Below are 23563 nucleotides of genomic sequence, written 5' to 3'. Positions count from 1 at the left end.
AGCAAAACAAACAAAAAACAAACAAACAAACCCACAAAACAAAACAAAACAAAACAAAACAAAACAAACAAACAAATTGAACAACCTAATTAAAAATGGGCAAAGGAACTGAACAGACATTTTTCACTATTCTCAATATGTAACTCCTGTCCTTGGTTTTAAGATCACTCCTTTACGACTGAGCATTGCTTCTGAGTTTGAGGCAGAAACAAAAAGGAAAGGGTCCAGAATCTTTCCCTTTGTAAGACTTTACAATCTTATTCAGAAGGACATTGTACCCCAGAAACTATCACTTAGGTCCCTTGGCCAAAACTAAGAAAGATGATTATACCTTGTTCCATGGGAAACTGAAAGACCAAAGATTTTTTGCTAAGTATATTGCTTTCCCCGACAAAATCAGGGTTCTCTTAGCAAGAAAGATGTCAAAATGAATAGAGGATAGGTAACTAACAGTGCCTACTATATATTATCATTAAAGAGTTACTTTGAAATTTAAAAAGAAAATTAATGGAAGTCTTAGCATACAATTAACTGTTTGATAACTCTTACCTCAAAATAATTACATTAATGTATGATTAATAAAGTTATGTCTATTCCTTCAAGGATATGTTAAGCCTTCACAGCCCAAATCAAATGCCATACCTATTAAGATCCTTCTCTGATTCTGCTACTTAGACCTTATTCATTATATTTGATGAAACACAATCTGACAAACAAGCAGAAAAGGATACAGAATTGCAGAATTGAGAAGAGAGCCAGAGAGTTAGCCTCTGCAAACACAGAAATGTAAAGAAGTTTCATGAGAATAAACATCAAGGGCATGTTTTGTGCTCTGCTAGCTACTAAAACAGAGAGTAGCTTCCCACCCTGCCTTCTACTGAGATCCACAAAGGGATTGACCCTATACAGGTGAGGTGTTTTGCTGCTAGATAGATAAAGCATGATTGGTTTTGACTACAGGGTCAGAATCACATAAGTAGTTAACTTTGGCCAAATGACAATATGATAGCTCAGTGTTACCTAATTACAGAAATAGCTATTTTTTCACCTTAATGTTGCTGAGTATGTACCGTGTAAGAGTAAGAAGGAAATTATTTCAGAGTAAATGGTGTGAATCAATATAAAAGCAGTAATGCATAGTTTTAATTCATAGAATGACAGGTAGTATGCTTTAGTTTGAACACAGGATATGGAAAAGCAATTCCTAGCAGCTTAAAAAGCAGAAAAATTAAGCAATTTTATCAAGAAATTGAATATATTTCAGTAATCACATGACAAAGTCAGAACCAGGCTTTGGAGGTTTCATCTGGTATGCTGAATGAAAAGGAAAGCAGAAAAAATGATGTCCTGAATATAGGTAATAGATCTAAAAATGGGATCCAAAGTGGAGATGGACAGAAAGGGAATAGGTAAGAGAATTAGAAAGGAATGGTAGAGAGGAAATGTCAATTAAAGATTATTTTTAGTAAGCAAAGATGGAAGCTTTCAAGATCCCCTATGATTTCAACCTTGGCTAAATTGTTGTCATGAAAAGTAATGAGCTAACACGAAACAAAACAGCCACCAGAAGGAAGATAAGAAGTTGCATCATCTATATGTTGAGTATGATATGCCAGTAGAATATCTCTCAGAATACATACAGAATTTGGAATGGCATAACTGGTACCAATGTGAGAACAGAGTTGACAGTATAGAAAGTCCTTTGCCATTTTTCATAATGTTCAATATTTTCCTCTAGTCTTGCTATATCCTCATGTTCATCAATGACTCAATTTCTTTGTATACATCTGATTCTGCAAACGTTCAACTTCTTTTTGTATAATGCTGTTTCACATGACCCCTCCAACCAGTAATCACTGTACAATGCAGGCAGTATTTTTTCCCATTTTAAAAAAATGAAACAGTCTCAGAGAGAGCCTACATTCTTTCCTATTGTTTTCTCCTTAGTGATGATTCAAAAGGAAATGTTAATCAACTTTTTTCCCTCCCCTAGTCAATGAGCAAAATCATTAAAAAAAAATAACTGTAATTCTTCTTTACAGATTTATGACCTGCTAAAACTTTCTAAGATCTATTATTTCACCTGTTGAGAGTTTTTTTTAATTAATTCCTTCTCATTTAAAAACAGTCCATTTACATTTCAAAAATCTTATCAGTATTAACCAGATTATTCTTTCTAATTATTCTTGTAGGCCTGATCTCAGAAAACTATTTGAAGCCATCTGTTATTTAAATTCAAATTTGATGCACATGAAAGATCAGAACTTGATTTATATTATCTCTGGTTAGTTCTAGTATGTATAGAATAATAACTTGGCAGGATCTCACAGCAGCTATAGCATGGTGCAAATCTACGAAATAACTGTCACTAAGATTCATGATCACACACATCTACTAAGGGCATCTAAAGGGCACAAAAATTTTAGAATTCTGTCTATAATCAGTACTTACCCCACTGACACACAACCAGAAAAACATTCTTAGAAAAAAAATATATCTGTGTTTTTATGCAATATCTCAAGTACACAAAATTCCAGTCCATTATGAGATTCAACAGCCAAATCTGTGGGAACTGAATCTTCTGTAGAAAGAAGCATTAAGTGGATTAATCAGGTTTGCCTCAATATGGGCAGCTCTATACATTACATTGTGTATATTTAAGGGACATACGGCAGATAAAAAGCCATGCACTATGTTGAATAGCATCTCTCAAAATTCATGTCTGCCTAGAACCTTTTTGGTGTGACCTTTTTGGAAGCATGGTGTTTGCAGATGAAATTAGTTGAGATGAGATGAAGTCATACTGGATTAGACTGAGCCCCACATGGCTGACATCCACGGGCTGGAATCCTTATAAGAAGATTGTGTGGGAAGACACAGGGGGAAGAGGGCTATATAACAATAGAAGCAGAGTTTGGAGCAATGCAGTTTCAAGCCAAGGAACATCAGGGATTACTAGCAACTACTAGAGGCTGGGAAGGAATAAGCAAGGATTCTTCCCTAGAGCCTTCAGAGGGAACATGTCCCCACAGGCACCTTGATTTCAGACTTTTAGCCTCCAGCACTGAGAGAGAATAAATCCCTGTTGTTTGAAGCCACCCAGTTTGTTAGGGCAATCTGGGAAACTAATGCAGGCTCTACATGACAAATTGACAACTCTAAATTTATTTGCTTCCCTTACAAAGTCAGAGGCAGATTCAGAGTGATACCACCTCCACACTCACCCTCCTCCTATATACTTGTTAAGTGGTTGTGCAAACGCATTGATAAAATACATGTGTTTTGATGCCTTCAGTCAAAAATGTTTTAAAATCAAAACAATTTGGGGGAAATGCTAATCAACTTTAAAATGCCATTATTAATAGTTTCTTTTAGTTACCAATTCCTATTGCATCCCTAGATACACAAATTATTGGCCCCCAAGGGACAAATAAGAAGAGGAAGACATGTTGGTCCTATTTCCTTCTTGAAACAATTAAGTAATAACCAGTATCCTCTCCTTCTTCCTGACCATTCCTCTTCCTCAGTGCTTCTGGTTCCTATAATCTCTCTTTTTTTTAGTTCTTGGCCTTCAGCCTCATGGGCCTTCCAGGGTGGGCTTGTCTTCCCTCTGGCTCTTCTGCTATCACCACAATTCTGATGGCACCAGATCCATAATTCTCTTTGATCACTGACCTAATCATTGGTCTGATGTCTTCCCCTGCTTTCAGTTGTAGTTGACTTCAAATTTGATATGGTGAAGAATGAAAGATCTTTACTCAACAAGATGCTATTGGGTAGTATTGATCAGATTGTCTTCATTGTGTTTTTGTTCCCTGACACTTAATATTCAAGGGCTGCCCCACACCAATCAGAATGAAGAATTTAGAGAAGCCACCTAGGTGAAGTCTTGCAGACATGCTGGCAGAGATGACATTTTCCCCTGAAAAAAATTAGGTAGGACTACATAGGGAGAAAGAAGAAATGAAGCAAAATTAGTGACTTAAAAGCATAGAAGAAGGATCCAGAAAGGGACAGACCTAGGCAGGTGAAGTCCCAGCAAGTTATGAGAAGATGCTCTTTCTCAAGGGCAAGGGAATAGGATGGGAGAGAGTCAGGGGACTGACTGACTCATCACTTAGTGATAAAGGAATTGAATGTTTTGCATTTTTTCCATATATGGGAATATAGAATTATTTTAGAGTATACAAAGCAGTCTTCACATTGTTTCATTTAATCCTTTAAATAGCCCATGAATGAAAAGAAAGAAAAAAAAATAGCCCATGAATAAAGCATTGCCACTATTCCTCATTTGAGGAAATTAAAGGCTTAAATAACATGCCCAAGGACACACGACTATTAACTGCTAACATTAGACCTAGAACACACTTCTACTGACTATAAATCCATTGTCCTCTTTCTAGTTTATTGTCATAAAAGACCCTTGATTTATCTTTTTACTACCATGTGAGTACCTGATGAGTAAAATTATAAATGCTTTACCCAATCATTCAAGTATCTTTATAATATGACCTAAAAACTCTATTCCCTCCTTATTCTCTACTCATGTCATCTATAAAACATTTCATTATGCTGCTAGGCTCAGGAGTTGCTACATCCTCTTGTAGAAAAAAAAAATCCTGCCACAAACGCATGGGTACTTTGTTCCTCCCTCTGGAATGTCCCTTTCCTGATCCAAGTCCTCCCTAAATGTCAAGGTTCAAACACATCTTGTTCATCTGCTTAGCACAGAGGAAATAGGCAATGGCGTTTTGAGCCTAGAGATAGTGGTGGTGGGTAGCTTGATAGATTCTGAGGAAAAAAAAAACTGCTCATCTTTTCTGAGCCTTGAATTTTCCTTGTAAAGTCTACCTCTTGCCATCCACTTCCGTAAGGTGGTGCTTCAGCCTGCTTAGAAGCAGCAATATGTGAACAGAGAAAGAAAGATTTTTGAAAGATGGACCCAATTACAGCAGTCTGCATTTTCTTATAATACTGGTGACAGCAAGGAAGTTGAGAAGCTGCTTTTATGTCTATGATAAATAGAAGGAGTTTTGCAGATCCAAAGTCAATAAAAATGTACATAATGTACTTGGAGCTAAGGTGGTAAACGAGGTCACAAATTCCCTGAAAGCAAAAGTATCGAAAAGTAAAGGATATATTTAGGTATATAACTCCTTAGAAAAAGTGGAAAGAGAGGACAGAGTATAATCAGAAAGAAAGAAATCTATGTACTTTGGTAAACCTCTACTTTGGACAGGAAAGGTAGCTCTTTGGGGAGTTATACATCCCGTTCTTCCAAGTGCATTATCTCTCTTTAGTCAGTAAAATGGCTTATATCGTGATGAGCTTGTTCTTTATTGACTGGGACCATTCAACCCATAAAATAAAAAGGGTACTTTTATATGAATCTGTTTACCAGGACCCATGAGCTCAGGTCATTTCCCAAGGAGCAATAATTTTCAAACTTTACTGTCCCTGAGAATAACCAAAGGAGCACAAAATGCACACTCTCCAACTCTGTTCCCAAAGCGTTTCCTAGGAGAAGTTTCAAACATGCCCATTTTAAAAGCCCTCCTGCTAATTCTGATTCAGACCAGTCCTACTTGCCACACCTGAAACATACAAAGAGGAGGAAACTGGAGGTTTTAAATCATTAAATTTTCACAAAGATACTCCAAGAAAGAAACTATGAACTCCCTTTTACCGATGGGAATACTGGTTAAAGTCACAGTTAGTAAATGACCAGGATTTAAGTATCTGGTCTATCTACCCATTGTCATACCCTTTCTGCTTCATCATGTAGGTATACAGATGCCTAGTAAGATAAGTGAGCAGAAAAGAACATAGGAAGCGTACAATTATTTGAGAAGACATGTACTGACAAAGGATCAAGAAGAATTGGCCAAGTTCAGCCAATAAGAATGAGATAACTTTCTAACCATAGAACCTGGTAAGTCTAGAGGACCAATCTTCAAAGGGCAGTTGGATGATAGGTGAAGGGCGTAATTATTAGTCTCCATCTAATATGGACTATGAAAAGAACATTAAGTTGTCAAAGAGAATAAGGGCTTGATGTGGCTTTTTCAATATGGAAAATACAAAGTCAAGAGAATTGTGTCAGAGGCTAAGGAATAAATAATCCCAGAGGCTATCTGTGAATATGGCATTAGATTCATAAATACATTCCTTAGTTGTATTTTTAATAGCCAAAGAGCTTGTAGACGAAATTGTGGAGATTAAGAGATTGTGGAGATTAATCTCCAATTGTGGAGACTAAAAACAGTGGGACAGAACAATGGGGACAATAGAAACATCAGTCATTGGGAGGGTAGGAAAGAATAGACAGAGCACAGAGAATTTTTAGGGCAGTGAAATACTCTGTATGATGTTATAATGGTGGATACATGCATTATACATTTGTCCAAACCCACATAGTGTACAGATCAACAGTAAACCCTCAGATACACTATGAACTTTGGGTGATGATACATCAGCATAGGTTCATCCTTGATAACAAAATTTAGGCACCATTCTGATGTTATGCATGTGTGGAGGCAGGGCATATATGGGAAATCTCTGTACCTTCCTCTCAATTTTGCTTTGACCTTAAATTTCTCTAAAAAGTAATCTTTGAAAACAAGAAACACAACAGAGGGATGGATAAGTTTTATTTGTTGAATCTAAAAGGAACAACCACTAAACCAAAAGAGAAAACAGAATTTACTAAGAGGTAGATAGGATCAAGAAGGAGAGTAGATGGAACAAACTAGGCCAGGTGATTAAGCTCTTTCGGATAGTTGAGGTCCATAGAGGACTGTCCTAGAACAAGGTATATGCACGATTAAGCACTATTATGTCTTATGTAATATATAAACTACTGTACATGCTTAATATTCATGGGGACTAGCGATTATATGTACAGCGACTATACTGTACATGCTTATATAAACTGCTGTACATACGCAGCAGAATGCTAGCCTGGCATATTCCAAAGTATTTTCAAACCCATTGTCTCATCACAGCATCACACTATTCCTGATATTTTTTTTTTTAATTTATTTTTGGGACAGAGAGAGACAGAGCATGAACGGGGGAGGGGCAGAGAGAGAGGGAGACACAGAATCGGAAACAGGCTCCAGGCTCTGAGCCATCAGCCCAGAGCCCGACGCGGGGCTCGAACTCACGGACCGCGAGATCGTGACCTGGCTGAAGTCGGACGCTTAACCGACTGCGCCACCCAGGCGCCCCTATTCCTGATATTTAGGTAGAATAAGCATCAATATTCCCAATTTCCAGAAAGGAAAATAAAAGCAACATCTCTGCCCAACTTCAAAAAACATTCAGGTAATTCTTGGGACCACATTGCCAGTAAATGTAGGATCTGGGACTAACAACAGGTCTCCAGACTCCTATGTTAGTGCCCTCTTCAAATAGTGACATACCCAGGGGCAGAAACACAAAAGAATTGAAGTCTGACAGAGAGTTCTGGTGTCACTGCACCAACTTATTATGTAGGCGTCTTGTTTTTAGAAATACGTCCCCACACATTTTTTTTATATTCCTCTCCTTCAAAGGTGGAGCTTAATTCACTTCCCCTTGAGTGTAGGCTGGACTTAGCAACTTGCTTCTAGAAAGAAGAACAATGTGGATGTGATGTCACTTCTAAGACTAGGTTATTAAAGACCTGGGCTTCCTGGGTGGTAGCACTCTCTCATACTTTCTCCCTCTTGAATCTGTGCTTTTAAGGGCAGCATGTCACACAGCAGCCCTGGAGAGTGGAAACCAGATACCATGTATGAGGACACCCAGGCAGCCTCTGGAGAAGCCCATGTGGCGGGGAACTGAGACATGCCAATAGATTAGGGTGAAGTACTGAATTGACTGTTGTCTCCGCCAGTGACATTGCAACTTCATGAGAGACTCTGAATCTGATCCATCCAAATAATTCACAAAATCTGTGAGAAAATAAATGTTTTTTTAAACCACTCGATTTGGGGTAATTTGTCATGTGGGAGTGACAATTAATATAGTAGGGAACTAATCAATTTTTATATTACAGGTAATCCTGATTATAAGCAAAGCACATATTCAAAAAGGAAATTTTGCTCTATTCCAATGGAACCTCTGCAAAAAGACAAAGAGTGGCAACGACGTGAAAGCTGTTTGAAGGAAAGAAGCGGTGATCATCGAGGAGAGCAAACTGCAGCGGGCTCCAGTGTGCTCCCCAGGAATAGCTGGCCTCCTCACCAGGTCGCTTCCCCGCTGATGAACTTGTTCCTCATTCCTTTTTTTATACTAGATGAAACTTCACAAATTAAACATTTCATTGAGCCCAGAACCGTCTTGTTACAAATTGAAGTCTTCTGAGGGTTTAAATGCTTAACTAACCATTCATCAGTTTGAATTAAAATTCACTAACTTCCATAACTCTTTGCAAAAATGACCAATGCTGAGAAATGCAGGGTTTGATGAAAGTGGCATGGTGTTAGCTCATTTTGGAGTACTTGGGGGACATGGTGGTCCTGGGAAAGGGTCCACAGTGGGCTGATCCTCGGGAAAGGGGTGATAAAGTGGGAGAGAGTTTCCCCAGGTGAAGCAGCATCATGTCAGTGTAACTCTGAGAATGTAAAAACAACAACAAAGTGACTCTCACCAGCTTCGTATCTGAGAAAAGAGAAGAGGCATTTTTTTCTACTTTGAAATTAATCTGGTGCTCATCACATCATAATTTAGCCTAAGTTCTAATGGGCTAGCCTGTAAACCTAATAAAGATCCAGAACATAATTTTTGTGAGGAAATGAATTCTACAAGTGTACCAACAAACAGGATTTTGAACATCACCCATTTGTAAGCAGAGGAAAAGGCTGAAACACGGTGGCTGTTAAATTTGGGAAACCAGGAACTCACAAACAAGCTTTTGGATGGTGTTTTCCTTTCAATTTTAAGGATGCTTTTGCTTTATTCTTTACTCAAATCATATTATTTTAGCACAGTGTGCCTCAAACTTTACTGTGTATACAAATCACCTAGAGATCTTGTTAAAATAGTTTGTGATGTGACCAGGGGTTCTGCAGTTCTAGAAAATATCCCGGGTGATATTAATCCTGCTGGAACTCCAGGCCACACTTTAAGTAGCAAAACTTTAATCTACACAATTTACGAGAGCAACTGTGCATTTTCTATGATGCAGAAGATGACTCAACACTGTGCCTCATGGCTTTAGGTTTTAGCTACAACCAAACTTCACCAAATCAAGATGATATTTAATAGTAAAATTCACAAATCTAGGAATAAAATTAAATGTTATTTTACCGATTTTTAAATTTAATTTCCAGAACATAAGTAATAGTGGCTAAGAATCCAGGCCTGAAGTTAGATGTGCATGGATTAGAATTCTGGCTTTGCAATATTCTAGCTATGTGACCTGGTGCCAGGGAATCAGAGCCCAAGAAAGAACAAAAACCACTTTAGGTATTTTAATCCAAAGAGATTCAATATAGGGAATTTATGACTCAGGTAATGGTAATGTTTAGAAGCCAGTGAACAAAGGGGACAGAGAGGATAACAATAGCAAGATAGAAGAAACCATGATGTTTCCTATGCCTGGAGGGACAGAAGGAGCACTAGATGTTGCAGGAGCCTGGCAGAAGCTGGCACCCGAGGGCAAGGGGCTGTCCAGGGAAGCTGAAGCCACAGAGCAGATGCCAGGGATACTACTGAGGCAGGAGTAGAGAGATACCCAGGCTACTCCCACCCACCTTTCAATCGCTTCTGGAATATTCCATGGGCTGAACTTAGTAGCATTCAAGCTGTCAGCAAGAGAGCCTGAAACATAGTTCCTTGTGATATAGATCAGTGCTAGGGAAGACAGAAAGTGGATCTGAGAGCAAAGTGGCAAAAGACCGGCACAGAAAGTTACTGACACTCTAACTCTCCACCTAATATGTGCACACACATGTGTAAAATGTGGGGGTTATGTTACAGAAATGAAATGTTTTACATAGAATGCCCTTAATAGGTGGCTTAGTATATTACTTTTGTCATCATCACCATCATCATCTTTTTGTGGTATGACAACCTTGTCTCTCATCCCATTCTCTCCTGTCACCAATCTTCCTTCTGGTACGTGGAGTCTTAGGGAGATTAGATACAGATTATTATTAATATAATAATGCATTAAAATGATGCTGTGAGAAATTGTATTAAGAGGGGAAATATCTGCTTGTTTCATCCATAAAACTGAATCAGAGAGGCTTAAAGTTTTCTACTAGGCACACTGTAAGAACCTACAGCTTCTCAATGAGGTGCACTCAGAGCAACACTCAAAGCTGGGGACTTTGTGAGGACTCTATTTTGGATTGTGCTTAAGACAAGGGGTATGAAGAAATGAAGGGCTTAGGGGAGAAAAGACAGAGGGAAGGAGGCAAAGGGGAAAGGTACTCTCCTTCACCCATTAAGGTTAACTGCATGGACTGATCCAGTGCAATGTACCAGTATACATGCTATCTTGTTCTGAACTTCAGGAGTGTTGAGATTGGCTGGTAATTTGATCATTTTCTCTCTTGACTAGGACCAGGCCTGCATGCCTTTCCAGATGTTGTGGCCAAAACTGAGAAGCTACACTATTTGATAAAAACACTGTAGCACTAACAATCCTCAGTGATGAAAAGAATAGTTGTCCTCAGTAGATTTGTTCCCCAAGTTAAGTCATCAAAAGCCTACAAAATAGACACAGATGTCTCTGCTAGGTTATACTGCAAAGAAATCGAAGTGATAGCATATAGCTCCTATGTGGAAGAAAACATAACCAAGCCCATTTATATTCTGGCCTGTGTTCATACAGCAGAGAAAAATGCAGCATTCTGTCTCATGGTTCCATCCTGGCTCATCTTGTTTGGGAGTCAGCAAGCAAAACCCATACTGAATACAACAGGCTCTCCCTGACAATGACTGTCACTGCTTTAGCTAACTCATTCTAGTCTTAAACCAACTCATCTGAATATAGACCTGTTAGAACAGCAAAGAGTATGTGAGACAGAGCATTGAGGTATTAGTAAGCGAGAAGCCAAAATGGAGTTCCAAGAGACTTCAGAGCCTCATTGTAATAATTTATTTACTCATTATACATTCATTGAGTTAAAAAATAATACAAAGCAACAATCCTAGAGACTTTACCATCTGGCATATGCTGGGAGACAAAAAAAATATTGGTGCAGAAAATGAGCATAGTGAGTTCTGAAGAAAGAGAGTTAATGGCATGTTGGATGACTCAAGAGTCTCCATGGAGGGTGGGGATCAAGTTGGGTTTTGATGGGCCACTTGGGGCTAGCCAAGGTGGCATGAGCAGCAAGGGTGCACCTGGATGGGAGACAGGCTTGCACAAAGGCTTGCTGTGGTAATGGAAGAGTTGGCTGATCAGCAAGAGACTCACTACAAGGCGGGATCCAAGAGCCTGAACTCCACAGCCAGTCTGGCCAAGTTAGAACCTTGGCTTTGACACACAGTAAGTTAATAAATCATGTGGACCAAGTCACTTAACCAGTTTCTCCAAGTGCAAAATAGGAATAATTCTAATACCTGACTCATGGGATTATTGTTAAGTATCAAAGAAACATAGAAACCTCCTAACATATTATAAACATTAGTCAATATTTAGTTATTGTTATTTTATCACTCAAGTACAGAGTGTATTTCTTCCTCCAATAGACATTTGTTGAGTACTTGCCATATGGAAGACAGAAGAGTAAACGAGTCGGAATATTAAATGCCTTGACCATAGGCCAGATTCCAGACACTCCCCTGCTGAAACAGGTATTATTGGAGGCACTGGGGTTGAGCAGGGGCACAATGAGGAGTATTTTTAAGGATGAATCTAGAAGTATAGTGCATGCACCATGTCATTCAGCAACTTCTTTTATAAACCTTTGATGAAGCAGTAGAGAACATTGAGATGAGGAATCTCTTGGCACAAAAATGCATTTAATCACACAGCAATAAATCTGGGGTCCCTTACAAGTACTGGAGACCTGGTACCTGACTTCACTCTGTAGAATGTATGGATTGCTAACACGGCAAGCCACCGGAGCCCTGAGAACTTCTGCGTTCTTAAGGGGGGAGTGTGCAGAAACAGGTTTTCCAGTCCTTCCTTGACTCAAAATGGGGGAAGGGTAAAAAAAACTGCCATGACAAGGGGCTGATAATGGAGATGTTTCTGGTAGTCCTCCAGGGCAATAAAGCATGGGGGAAGCAAATCCAAGGGATAGCATTCTCAAGGACATTAACTTTGCTCTAAAGAGCAGCAGCAGTTCTCAACCTTATGTTTCTGTGCTGATTTACATAATGAAGAGTTTCTAGTCTAGGAAACACTCCTGTGGGTACACCAATATTATGTTCAACCTACTGAACGTAATTTATAACTCCACGTCCTTCTCTGTCTCTCTCACTCAATAACATGCATCAAAATGAAAGTGTATTATAATTAGAGGAATAACGACTCTAAATTTATTTCAAATAAATTATTCATCAATTCTGGTACCTTATCATTAGTAAAAATCATTTGGAAAACCTCAGAAAAGTGATATGGACATGCCAGTTATCACTAACATTTTCATTAAGAACTTTAAGTCCAAAGACTGCTGTGTCCTCCTCCATAATTTCTTCCCACTTATCCACACTCCATTTTCTGCAGATTTCCTTGTCTCGCACTCCCAGCAGCAGTTTTTCTGGTAAAGCAGAAGTCATGAAACAGACTTTTATAATCTGTCCTCCACGAACACTACAAATATGAATGGCGAATGTCACTTAAAGCATCAGGGAAGTCCTGAGTTGTAGATCTGATTATTATAACCTGCATAGACAAGAAAGCTCTAACCCACTGGTGGAGGCAGGGCATCCCATGGCCCTGCATAACAACCTTGGTCAGTTACTTTTCCTGGGGGGAAGGGACTGAAGTCCTTTCTGTGAGATAAGGATCTCCATATCCTCCTGCTCAAGCCACATTACTCATCATCACAATACTCACCTCTCAATGTGTATAACCCTGGAAGAGGGAACTTGCTTTTCTCTGTCAGTCTCAGTTCCCCCATGCCTTTAAGAATGAGAGCATATTGGGGTGCCTGGGTGGCTCAGTCAGTTAAGTGTCCAACTTTGGCTCAGGTCATGATCTCACCATTCGTGATTTCAAGTCCAGCGTCAGGCTCTGTGCTGACAGCTCAGAGCCTGGAGCCTGCTTTGGATTCTGTATCTCCCTCGCTCTCTGCCCCTCCCCTACTCGTGCTCTGTCTCCCTCTGTCTCTCAAGAATAAATAAACATTAAAAAATATAAAAAAAAGAATGAGAGCATATTGCCAGACTGCATATATGTCTAGTGTTTAACAATATGCATTTTAATTTAATATGACTGAAGGGAAGAAATGGTATCTGACAATGAAAGAAAACCTGGCTGGGGAGGAGTTACTGAGAAATAGTACATCTACACTATGCTTTTAGTGGTGATTGTGAAGAAGATTCAAAGATTATCTTGACTATAGGCAAAATAACCGTGTAATTTATCGTACCAATTGGAAAGCTTTTGAGTAGGACAGGAAATTGATGATAATTATACTGAGACAACAGGTGTCAAAAAAAGACTCTCTTGGCAAATCAAAATATACTGTCATTCTAACTGTTATAAGTTGAGTTTTCTCCACCCTCAAAATCATGTGTGAAAGTCCTAATTCCAGGCACCTCAGAATGTGACTGTATTTGGAGACAGGGCCTTTAAAGAAGTAATTTTACCTTTGTTAAATGAGGTCATATGGGTGGACCTTCATCCAGGATGACTAATGTCCTTATATGAAGAGGGGATTTAGGACACAGACACACACAGGCATGTGGGAAAGACCGTGTGAGGACATGATCTGCAATCTCTCAGGAGAAACCAACATGCCCATACCTTGATATTGCGCTTCTAGCCTCCAAAATTGTGATAAAGTGTTCAAGCCACCCCGCTAGTGGCATCTGTTATGTCAGCCTTAGCAAAATAATATAACTAATTACAGTGATTTTCTTTTAAATATCAGCCTTGAACCTAATCCCATTATGAAATGCTTTCTGGCATAGAATTGGTGAGTTTTGAGGCTGCTTGGTTGAAGAGTTGATGAACTGCTTGAGGCTGTGGCTTGGAATAGCCCTGTCCATAAAGCACAGGGCATATAGTCTTTTTACTCCCTTCACTAAACTGCCTAACAGCAGCTAACAATAATCCCTAAACAAAATTAAGGCCAGTTCAGGTCCTGTCTCTGACACTTGTTAGTTAACAACATGCTGAGTTGAGCTGAATCAAATGAATCTTCTGAACGTCATTTGATTCAAGAAGACCATTGAGTAATACTTGAGTAATTAATGAGTAATAGTTGGCCTGCTTCATTGAGTTACTGTGTACCTCACATGAGATCAAAACAGAGATATGCAAACTACAAAGCATTCAATGCTGATTGGTATTATTTTTTTGAAAAAAGGCTTCTTTTAGGGAAGTCATTCAAGTAACTAACTACATGTCTGAATAGAGTATAGGAGAAGAAGCAGCATCAGACATGACACCCTAGAATCATCAAGAAAGGTAACTCCTGCCCTCACATATTCATTCATTCATTCATTCATTCATTCATTCATTCATTCTCAACTTCATTATTATTGCTAGGAAGTATTTCTGCAGACATATGCATAACCTTTATATCATCAACAGATCTTCTATTCAATGATTTCTCTTAAAATTTCTGTCAGGTATTGACTCAGGTTTTTCCTTATGATTAATATATTTTAATTTTAATACCACTAAAATGAAGCTCAGACTAGAAAATGTTTTTTTTTGTATTCACAGCAGTTTTATCATCTTAAAGGTGAGCCTGACCTTGTTTTTGCATTTTTTTTTCCAGTCCACTCATCATTTGACAGAGAAATTATTTCAGCTAAAATCAAGAGCAAGCACTAAACATTGGTTCTCTGATAATATTCCAGGTAATATTCCTGCATGTGAGTTACAAAATTCTTGAAATAGCCTAACCATTGAAGAGCCATGCTCTTTCTGGCTAGGTTTTTGTGGCATCTGGGAACCACATACTTGGTGAAGGATATCTTCCTATTACAAATGTTCTGTGTGTGTCTTTGTGTGTGAGTATACTTTAAAATATAGTCTATGGTGTGCTCCTTCTCCAATACTGATTGAGAGTCTTGTTGAGAATGAAAAAGGCCCTCCACATCTCAACTGACTGACGATGGTGCATAACAACAATCCTCCTTTTGTGGGAAGGCCACATACTAGATGGGTTTCCATTTCCTTCCATCCTTTAAGGAGGAAAATCACTCGTGAACAAATCAGTTAACTTTTCTTATTAGTTTGTTCAACAGATACTTAGTTGAGTGTGTACTTGGTGACAGGCTCTGTTCCAGATATTGGAGATATAATAGTGAATACATATATAAAAAGCCTAGCCCATATAGGCTTCACAATCTGTAAAGGCAGAGTAGAGTGAAAGCACATAGATTTTTAGCCTGGATTTGAATGTTGGCCCCACTATTTACTAGTGGGCATTCTTGCCCTAATTATTTGATCTCTCCAAACTTCGCATTCCTTATTTGTTGAAATAGCAAATGACACCTACCTCACTAGATGGTCAAGGGATTGAAAAAAATATAATATATAAATGCCTGGATTATGGTAAGCCCTGTTTTATTTGTTTTGTTTTGTTTGTTTTATGTGTGTGTGTGTGTGTGCACGTGTGTGTGTGCGCTATATGATATCCTAAGAGATTTCTCTCTTAAGGATGTAAATGGGTTGAATTTTTGTCTTCTTAAAAGAAGATATATTTGGAGTCCCAACCTCTAGTCCTTCAGAATGTGAATTTATTTGGAGATAGGATCTTTACAGAAGTAAGAAGTTAAAATGAAGTCATTAGGGTTAGCTCTAATCCAAAATGACTGCTGCCCTAATGAAATGGGGAAATTTGGACACAGACACACACAGAATGCCATGTGAAAGCAAAGGCAGAGACAGTGCTGATGCTTCTAGAAGCCAAGGAATGTCAAAGATTGCCAGCAAAGCACCAGAATGTGGGAGATGGGCATGGACCCCATTCACTCTCACTGCCCTCAGAAGGATCCAACCTTGTCAAAACCTTGGTCTGAGACTTCTAGGCTCCAGAACTGTGAGACAATAAATTTCTTTTTTTAAGCCACACAGTTTGTGGTACTTTGTTATGGCAACACTAGCAAACTAATAGAAAGGGTTTTATCTTTAAAGCTGAGTTTGAAGAGCATTCTTTACTCTGGTTTCTTAAGGATGAACACATGATATTCTTCCTAATCACAATAGACACAATGAACCAAATGAAGGTCGGAGAAGTCATAGGTATTTATACAGGCATTTTACGGGATAGTTATCACTGTGCCCTGGTTCTCTCTTTGGATGTTAAAAAATGAATTAGGAAAGCATATACTGTTACACTCTAAACATTCAAGACCAGTTATTTTACTTTTTAAAATACTTATTACTGAGAGAGAGAGAGAGAGAGAGAGAGAGCATGAGCAGGGGAGAGGAAGAGAGAGGGAGACAGAGGATCTGAAGTGGGTTCTGTGCTGGCAGCAGAGAGCCCTATGCGGGTTTGAACTCACAAACCATGAGATCATGACCTAGACCCAAATCAGACTCTTAACTGACGGAGCCACCCAGGTGCCCCTAAACATTCAACACCATTTAAAGTGCTTCAAGACCATTGTCTTGAAGGAGATTGACCTTTAAAATGCCTGCAGTGACTATTTACAGTAGTGTGAGTTTCTTGTGACTTTTAACCACTTAATCAGCTCATGACAGAGTTGTAACCACACTATGACATAGTGTTCCTGGCAATCAGACCAGTCTTGGGTTTCCAAACAGTTCCTAGAGGGCACCATGAAGAAATCAGATGAATGAATTATTTTCATTCTGTATTTATTGCAATTTACATTAGGTAAAGAGATAACATTTGGAAAATTAGTCATTATACTACCAGTTACCAATATTGAGTATCAAGAAAATAAAGGGAAAAATTTAAATCTGAAAAGGAAATTCTATGCAGGAATAAGAATTTGCAAATAGTTTGCATTACAGATCCATTTACTCACTTAACTCAGTCATCTATCCATTCATCCAAAACACTTAATTGATCCCTACTACAGGTAACGCTGTCTCAAAATTTAAACTGTTTTTTTTTAACTTTGTTTTCTTTTATTTTTCAGAATTTAGAAGTAAGGTATCTAATCTCATACTGATTGATTGACATGACTTTACATTTATTTCAATCTAGTAGAAAAATGTGAATCAAAATAATCGGGAATCATTATGAATCATTGGTTCCACTTATTTGGGTAAGAAAAATAATTTTGATAAATTATCCATTAAATTCTATTTATGAATATATTAGAAAGTTAAAACATTTTCATAATAAATGTTATTTGCATCTCACCTAGTTCCAAAAAAGAATATGAAGAGGCTTGCTTATCCATTCAAGTAAAAGTCATTCAGAGCTTTAAAAGAGAATGTTGATTTTGGTTTTGGTTTCTTGGTGCCTTCTTTTTGAAGAATTGACATGCTGTGAAAAAAACCTTTTTGTGTTTAATTGTTTTTTTTGTTGTTTCTTATTTTTTTTGTCCAGGAAGTATTCCTCGCCAGTGCATCATTATCTTTCAAAAGTACAAGAATACAATGTAAATTAATGAATTTCTTTAACAATGAACCTTCTCCGTGTACTTTATTGTATTTTCCATAACAGCCTTTAATGGAAAGTGGATACTGTGTTTCTAAAAACTCCTCAGAGTTGTACCACCATTTTAAAAAAATGTTTAAAAGATATATTCCAGGGGCACCTGGATGGCTCAGTCGGTTAGACCTAAGTTCAGCTTAGGTCATGATCTCACCGCTCATGAGTTTGAGACCCGCATCGGGCTCTGTGCTGACAGCTCAGGGCCTGGAGCCTGCTTCTGATTCTGTGTCTCCCTCTGTCTCTGCCCCTCTCCACTCATGCTCTGTGTCTTTCTGTCAAAAATAAATAAATGCTAAAAAATTTTTTTTTAAATATATATGTGCATTCAAAATAATGTTAATTGCATAAATGTAGGTGAAGCAGTCTAAAACTCCATCAGAATTTTGGGACTGAATGTATGACTCTCTGCTTATAAGGTCAGAGTTAGACAAAAGAGCAATTATCCTTCAATTCTCTCTGTCAAGGGCCAAGTATCAATATCTCCAGAATCATTGTCACGTTTCAACTCCATAAATCTCTTTAATTCAGCTTTAAGTCAGCCTCCTGCTGAAACTGAAAGCCCAGAGGTAGAAACTGGCCCAAAGAGGTAGGGTTTTTATTTGGCAAACACATTTTTCACTGTCATTGTCATTGTCATCCTTGTCACTTTATTTACATGCTTTGGGTACATGTCTAGTTTCTACTACCTGAATTACTTATGACTGGCTTATTCCTGGATACTTGGAAGGGAACAGAAGGGAATAAAGCTGAGTGCTATAGACAGAAACTCTTGGGTCAGATGCCTTAGTTTACAAGTTTGGTCCAACACTGCTTAGCTGTTTAATTCTCTTTTAATGCTTTAATTTCCCCATCTATAAAATCAGTAGAATAGTCCTGCCTTTAGTTTTATGTAGTGAGGACTAATTGTGATACTACCTACACGTGCCTCAAACACTATCTTGCACACAGAAATGCTTATGACATGTTAGCCATTGCTGTTGTCTGTTCCCTGAAATATGCATTTAAAACCCCTCTATTATGGACTTTACCTAGAGAAGGACATTATCTGGCATACAATTAATACTTAAAAGAATGTTAACTGTTTTTATGGTCTGGCTCCCAAAAGGATTTGAGTTGCAATCACTGCCTAAATTGACTTTGCCTAGAGAACTAAGTACAACTTTTACACTGGCTATGATCTCAACCCCTGAGGTCTTTCAAATTGGTTTTTACTTTTCTGTTCCTTTTTTTTTGGCATTTGCAACTGAGTCAGTTTCCAAAAATCACAAAAGGAATAAAGAATGAGCTACATGAAAGCTGAGTGTTGTAATCATATAAAATTTACAAGCTACAATATTTAATAATATGAATATTCTGTGTTGCACTTTGCATAACTATAAATAGTTCATATTTATAACTAAAACTAGTATTACCTTATACTTACCCTCCAGGAGTAAAAGAAACAATGAGCCCCCAAACTCTCCCTTCTCTTCTCAATTCACCTGTTCTCCCTCCCTTCACACAGCAAAGCTCAAGAAGGAAGCATGCTTCATAGCTCATGAATCAAATATTTGTTGGGGTCAACAAGAGTACTCATGCGAAAGTGAAGAGGGAAGGGGTTAAAACTGGAAGAGAAGATGCTAACATGCATGACTCAGAGAAAACAGACTTGTACATTCAACTGCTGTTCTGTCTTCTTGAAACAGCATACATCAAATTCAACCTGAGACATCTTGAGTTCCAGACTACAAACAACTATGTAATGCAGCCACAGTGGTATAAATTATCAGGAATGTATGCAGATGAGACACCACGTAATAAAAGAAGGAGCCACAGAATAGCCCAGAGCCAGGATCCAGATGGAGATGGACCTTATCGTGGAAAAGCAATGAACCTCCTCTCCTGACCCAAAACTTGCAATTCTAGAAACTGCTGTTGGTAAGAATTGAGGATAAGAAGAAATAACCACGGAAAATCACTAACTATCCCAAAGTGATGATATTACAAGAAGCATGGGCTTTGGGATCTAATGCACTTTGTGTGAATTCTGGATCTGCCATGTAAACTCCTAGCTAGGTAATCTTGAGTAGATTATTTCATATCTCAGCCTCAGTTTTGTTACCTGGAAAATGAGATTATTAATACCTATTTCTTAGGTTGAGATAAAGATTTGGTAAAAGACTTCAAACCCCAAGTCATACACATTCAGTTTTTATTCTAATCTATATGCCCCAGCCCCTCTTTTACAAAAATAATCTCAATGAGTCAGGAACAAAACATGCTAGACAACCAAATCCCTCTGGAAACAATGCAAATCTCCCCGCTGCACATAAACAGCAAGAAATGTTTCCATGGATTGTTTCACTAATGGGTGTGAAGGGTAGCATCATATGCTACCCCAAGGTGTACCACTTTGACAGAAGGATTGTTTTTCAGCTGAAGGCAAGTGAAAGGAAGCAGATACTAAAAAAACAAAAACAAAAACAAAAACAAAAACAAAAACAAAAAACCTTCCTGCCTTCTTTTAATTTTCCAGATTTGTAAAGGTATCCCCATCCTCCCCTCTCTACCAGAAAGGACAGAAGTTAATCACTGTTGACAACTCTTAGGTCCTCATCAGCCCAGACACTAACCAGAGGAATGCATATAACAAACCTTGCTAAAGCTAGCCTTTACCTACACTGTTTGCTTTCCTGCAATTTGCCACTCCTAGGAGCTCAAAGTTTTTCTTTATCTTGCCACTTCTCTATAAAAATACAGTTCTTCTGTTAAAATGCTATGTAAACCCAAAATTACCCCCTTGAGTTACTGTCTCTGAATGTTCCCAAGCGTATGTATGGACAATGCACACGTTAATAAACTTGTTTGTTTCTCTCTTGTTAATCTGTCTTTTGTTCATCTAATTTATGGTGCCCCAACTAATGAGCCTAAAACACCTCCTCTACACATGAAATTGAAGTTAAAAACTACAGACTGGGTTGCTCTTATCTAGTCATTTATTTTGGCCCCACCTGTCCATAGAACACATCTCAGAGATGCAATGGGGCATAACAAAGAATTTTTCATTCTTGTATCTGCTATTCTTGTATCTGGCTGAATATAATAATACAACTCACCTATTGTATTATAATTAATGATGACGGCGATAACAGCTAACATTTATTGAACTGAAGTGTAAACACTTTATACTTAAAATCTCATTGAATTGATACAGTTGCTTTCGAGGAGTGTTTATAACCAAACTCAAGGGGTTTGCCACTTGGGGTGCATCTAAATGAACATAACCCAAGGAATGCTGCAAACACCATTTTTTTATTACCTATTACAAGTAAGGAGACAGAGAGATAGTGCTAAAGTATTGTTTCCCTGTGGGGCTAGCACAGTAAGCTTTTATTCAGTGGATTAGGGGGCTGGAACAAAGAACTCACATAGGCACTTTTGGCTCCACTGCACATGCCTCATATGTTTTTCTGCTCGTGCATACATGGTATGTTCAAAACACTGGCAGAAAACTCTGCCTATAGGAGGAGATCTTAGTGTTGTAACGGGCTAACAGCAACTTCAGGACTACTCAGAGGGGGCTTCTGCTCAGGTCCTCAGCTCCAATCTGGCTCAAACTGTCTCACGTAGGGGCTATCAGGGAAGACACATCTAGCAAAGGGCTTTCAGGTGAAACATCTAGTTGGGTGTCTCCTTGGCTGGAAGTTCTGCAAAACAAAACATATCCCTTCCATGCTTTGATCCCTTGCCCCTCCTCTCTTCCAATGATAGCTTCTTATTTTAATTACTTCCCATTGCAGTCTAGGGAACAGGTTTTCTTTTTCATCTCCTGACTTCAAATGAGCAGAGACTCAGAGAGGTTAAATAACCTGCTGTATACCACACAGTAGCTACTCGCTACATGGGTCATGATTTAGATGCTTACTTATCTAAGTCTATGTTCTCTTCTCCTCATCTTTCCGGCCTCTCTGATCCTTGGGCCTTGCACTCTGATGAGCCCTGCTTGATCCAATTACACAGCTGGATATGCTTCCCAAATTGTAGCTCTGAGTTTCTCTTTGGAACATTATTCCAGGCTTCCTTTCCAGTTCCAAGTCCCCACCCATGACTACGGATAAAAGATGTTTTCTAAACCTTGCCCTAGCCTTGTGGGGCTTGTCTTTCTAGCTAGCGTGCATGTATCTACATAAAACAGTGAACCAGGAGTGTTTGCCACCTGCTTTTATTACCAACTGTACCAGCATTAGGGAAATCACCAGGTGCCCACATTTTTCATCTGTAAAATGAAAATCTGCAGTACGCTTACAAGTTATATAGCTCTTCTGGAAATGAGAAAATTGAACTTTTCAAATTCTTAGTTGCAAGCTGTGCTGTAAAATATCATTACTGATTTTTTTGATATGCACTTTCTGGTCTTTGCAATTCAAAGATGATGGTTTTGACTATCATCACTATCAATGTGAACAGCAGGAGCACAAAGAGAGCCCAAAGCTGAAGGTAGCCCCTTCTATCACCTGAGGGGCTGAGGTAAAATGTATTCTTCGGGATTTGAAGAGCATATTAGGAATCAGCTCCCTTCCTTTTCTGCAACCCCTAGAAATGTATATGGATCCAGCACCATACTGCCTAAATGCTGGTAAACTAATTTCCTAAATCGGAAAGTATATAGTTGGTGCAGGAAGAGCTCTCTTGTTGGCTATCATTTTGAGTCCAGAGGCTAGATGCCATATAAAATATGAGTGTTTTGGTTGTGGTGGCAGGGAGGGTGGAGCGGGGCTATGCTAGTAAGGCAGCAGTTACTTATCTATCTCTAGATCAGGAAAATAGGAGCCCTAATTAGATCTCTACATTTTAATGATCCTTCTTTGGTACTTTTCATTGTCAACACTTCATTTAGTAATGTTATATCAAAAATAGTATATCCTCAATTGGACTTTTTGCCTCCAAATATAGTATGCCCACAGTAACCATGTTACTGAAGAAAATTTCCTTTTTCTTGAATTCATTCATGCCTTCGTTCTTGTACTTATCCATGCATCCAACCAAATGTTTATTGAAAAGACATTTATTGAGAGCCTATTAAGTGCTAGGGGCTGGGAGTTTAAAACTAAATTACACAGTCACTACAAGAGGGATATGTTAGGATTTCTGGAAGGCAGTATATTATTGTGTGTGATAAGATCTATAAGAGTAGTGTGTAGAAATTGTTATGGGAAAAAAGATTTGGACTAAGTATATATATAGGAGACATCAATAATATGTGTTGGAGGAAAGAATATATAACCTATCGGTTGTAGATGGAATCTTAATTAAGATAGCATCTCATTATAAACTGAAGTTTTACAATATAACATACTTATTTTATATGATAGGAATGAATGAAGCCATGAAGGACAAGCAAATACATCTACGTGATGGGAAGGGTAGCAACAAAGAAAGATTAGGAGAATCTCAAGAAGCAGATAAGCAAGTAGATCTTGAGGAGACACAAACCAAATTAACTATAATAAAAGATAACATGAGATAAGAACAATGAGAAAGGTATAAATAAAAATTGAGATGACTTCATCACATCAAGAGTACTACTTGTCAGGGGAATCCATCTTGGAAGGAAAAGTACATGAGTTGGAATTTGCAGGCTGGCAGGGGAACTTTAGTAAAGGCACAAAATCTGGAAAAAACACTGGGGGTGGATGTGAAATAGGAGAGAAAGGAAAGAAAGTGGGAATTATGGAATAATTTCCACCTGACAGGAATGCCACAGTGGAAGGGAAAACTGGAAAGATCGGTTTGTACTAAGTGAGAGGTGTTTTCTCCTAAGGGTT

The sequence above is a fragment of the Prionailurus viverrinus genome, chromosome B1 (genome assembly GCF_022837055.1).
Source record: "Prionailurus viverrinus isolate Anna chromosome B1, UM_Priviv_1.0, whole genome shotgun sequence".
Classification (NCBI taxonomy): Eukaryota; Metazoa; Chordata; class Mammalia; order Carnivora; family Felidae; genus Prionailurus; species Prionailurus viverrinus.
This window is presented reverse-complemented; position numbering follows the sequence as displayed.